The sequence below is a fragment of the Triticum aestivum genome, chromosome 7B (genome assembly GCF_018294505.1).
Source record: "Triticum aestivum cultivar Chinese Spring chromosome 7B, IWGSC CS RefSeq v2.1, whole genome shotgun sequence".
In the NCBI taxonomy this organism is placed as follows: domain Eukaryota; kingdom Viridiplantae; phylum Streptophyta; class Magnoliopsida; order Poales; family Poaceae; genus Triticum; species Triticum aestivum.
Genome location: NC_057813.1, coordinates 439,901,086 through 439,904,760, shown reverse-complemented (window position 1 = coordinate 439,904,760; position 3,675 = coordinate 439,901,086).

The window sequence follows — 3,675 nt, the reverse complement described above, 5'->3', positions numbered from 1 at the left end:
ATCGGGTACATATCGCAGTACCAAAGGGGTTACCGGAACCACCCGGGGAAAGATATGGGCTATAGGAGGGAGGCACACTAGCCCACAAGGGGGTAGTGTGCCCCCCACAAGGGAGGAGTCCGAATTGGACAAGGGGAGGGGGCGGCGCCCCCCTTTCCTTCTTCTTCTCCCTCTCCTTCCCCCTTTCCCCCTTCGGTAAAAGGAAGGGGGGCGAATCCTACTAGGAGCCCAGGTGGGACTCCTCCCACTTGGGGCGCGCCTAGGGCCGGCCTCCTCTCCCTCCCTCCTTTATATATGAGGGGCGCCCCTAGAGGACACACCAATTCTTCCTAGTCGTGCGCGGCACCCCCCTCCAAGTTTACGCCTTTGGTCATATTCTCGCGGTGCTTAGGCGAAGCCCTGTGCGGATCACATCACCATCACCGTCACCATGCCGTCGTGCTGACAGAACTCATCTACTCCTTCGACCCTCTGCTGGATCAAGAGCTCGATGGATGTCATTGAGCTAAACATGTGCAGAACTCGGAGGTGCCATGCGTTCGATACTCGATCGGTCGGAACGAGAAGACGTTCGACTACATCAACCGCGTTAAGCAAATGCTTCCGCTTTCGATCTATGAGGGTACGTGGACACTCTCTCCCCCTCTCGTTGCTATGCATCTCCTAGATAGATCTTGCATGAGCGCAGGAATTTTTTTGAAATTGCATGCTACATTTCCCAACATTTTGGTGGGATGGAATGAAGGACATCGCCTATTTTGTTACATGCTGCGATATATGCAACAAAGTAAAGGCAGAAGATCATAAACCCGCCGGACTTCTTCAACCTTTACCAGTTCCGCAATGGAAATGGGACGATGTCTACATGGATTTTGTCACCGGTCTACCAAGGACTCACCGACGCAATGATGCAGTATGGGTTGTGATGGACATTGAGGGAGTCCTGGACTAGGGGGTGTCCGGATAGCCGGACTATCATCATCGGCCGGACTCCAAGACTATGAAGATACAAGATTGAAGACTTTGTCCCGTGTCCGGATGGGACTTTCCTTGGCGTGGAAGGCAAGCTTGGCGATACGGATATGTAGATCTCCTACCATTGTAACCGACTCTGTGTAACCCTAGCCCTCTCGGATGTCTATATAAACCGGAGGGTTTTAGTCCGTAGGACGAACATCCATTACAACAATCATGCCATAGGCTAGCTTCTAGGGTTTAGCCTCCTTGATCTCGTGGTAGATCCACTCTTGTACTACCCATATCATTAATATCAATCAAGCAGGAGTAGGGTTTTACCTCCATCGAGAGGGCCCGAACCTGGGTAAAAACATCATGTCCCTTGTCTCCTGTTACCATCCGTCTAGACGCACAGTTCGGGACCACCTACCCGAGATCCGCTGGTTTTGACACCAACATTGGTGCTTTCATTGAGAGTTCCTTTGTGTCGTCACCGACAGGCTTGATGGCTTCTTCAATCAACAACAACGCAGTCCAGGGTGAGACTTTTCTCCCCGGACAGATCTTCATATTCGGCGGCTTCGCACTGCAGGCCAATTCGCTTGGCCATCTGGAGCAGATCGAAAGTTACACCCCTGGCCATTAGGTCAGGTTTGGAAGCTTAAACTTCACGGCCGACATCCGCGAAGACTCGATCTTCGATGGACTCGAGCCACAGCCGAGCGAGCCGTACTATCACGATGGGCATGATTTAGCTCTGCCACCGGACAGCGCCCTGGAGGCCGCACATGAGTCCGCTCCGATCCCTAGTTCGGAGCCGACCGCGCAGATCGAGGACAGGTGGTTGGACACCGCCTCGGGAGCTGCAATCTCTACGGCGATAGAGCCGAATACCGACTTGGTCCTTTGCAAAGCTCATGACTCTGAGGTGTCGGACTCCTTGCCGGACTCCGAACCTCCTGCGCCCCTGCCAATCGAATCCGATTGGGCGCCGATCATGGAGTTCACCGCTGCAGACATCTTTCGGCACTCACCCTTTGGCGACATCCTAAATTCGCTAAAGCATCTCTCGTTATCAGGAGAGCCCTGGCTAGACTGCGGTCAGGACGGTTGGGATGCAGACGATGAAGAAATTCAAAGCCCATTGTCGGTGTCAAAACCGGCGGATCTCGGGTAGGGGGTCCCGAACTGTGCGTCTAGGCGGATGGTAACAAGAGACGAGGGACACGTGGTTTTTACCCAGGTTCGGGCCCTCTTGATGGAGGTAAAACCCTACGTCCTGCTTGATTAATATTGATGATATGGGTAGTACAAGAGTGGATCTACCACGAGATCAAGGAGGCTAAACACTAGAAGCTAGCCTATGGTATGATTGTTGTAATGTATGTTGTCCTACGGACTAAAGCCCTCCGGTTTATATAGACACCGGAGGAGGCTAGGGTTACACAGAGTCGGTTATAATGATAGGAGATCTACATATCCGTATTGCCAAGCTTGCCTTCCACGCCAAGGAAAGTCCCATCCGGACACGGGACGGAGTCTTCAATCTTGTATCTTCGTAGTCTTGGAGTCCGGCGGATAATGATAGTCCGGCTGTCCGGACACCCCCTAGTCCAGGACTCCCTCAGTAGCCCCTGAACCAGGCTTCAATGACGATAAGTCTGGTGCGCATAATGTTCGGCATTGCAAGGCGGGTTCCTCCCTTGAATAATCCAGAGAAGATCATGAACACCAGGATAGTGTCCGGCTCTGCAAAATAAATTCCACATTCCACCGTAGAGAGAATAAAATGTACACTTAGTTCAATCTGCTGACGTATTATGCGGCGTGACATCACACCGCTACCAAGCCTTTGTTTGAATCATTTTTTACTATACCACCTCAGCATGTTTAGCGAGGCGGTTTCCTTGGCACGTCCTGTCGAAGCAGAGATTGTGTTCTCCTTATTCCGGGATTCTCATCAATACGTGCGTGGGTAACCCAACCGTTCCCGTCGCCATGCCTCCTCTATCGAAGGTGAATCCCAAACGGTCACGGAGGCGGCTCTTGGTATTTTTTCCCCTTTATAAGAGGACCAAGGCTTGCCCTTGTTCTTCAATCTCGCATCGAATCTCCTCTTCGCTCCCAGTTCCAACACCCAGAGCCTCAGATTCGAGCGCTTCGGATCCTTAACCATGTCCGGCTCCGACCTCCAGGGCCGGTGGATGCCTTCCTCCGTTACAGAGGAGGACATATCGAAGTTACGTGAGGCCAAGTACCTGGCTTACGAGGTTTCGCACAGGTTGCCCGCCCAAGGGTAGGCCGTGCCCGCCCCCGAGCCCGGTGAGTTCGTTGTCTTCGTATCCCACCTCCGTCGGGGTTTAGGCTTCCCGACGGACCCCTTCGTGAGAGGACTCATGTTCTATTATGGGCTGGACTTTCACGACTTGGCTCCGGAGTCCATCCTCCACATCTCCGCATTCATTATTGTCTACGAAGCCTTCCTCCGCGTCACTCCCCACTTCGGCATGTGGCTGAAGACCTTCAAGATGGAGCCGAAGATGATCGGGGGGCGTCAAGCGGAGTGCGGCGGGGCGGCCATAAGTAAAAAGGCCGATGCCCCGTGGCCCGAAGGTTCCTTCCAAGAGGAACTCGGACTGTGGCAGCGGGAGTGGTTTTATATCACCGCTCCGAAGGGCAGCAGGCAAAAGCCGCCGCCTTTATTCCGCCCGGGACCTC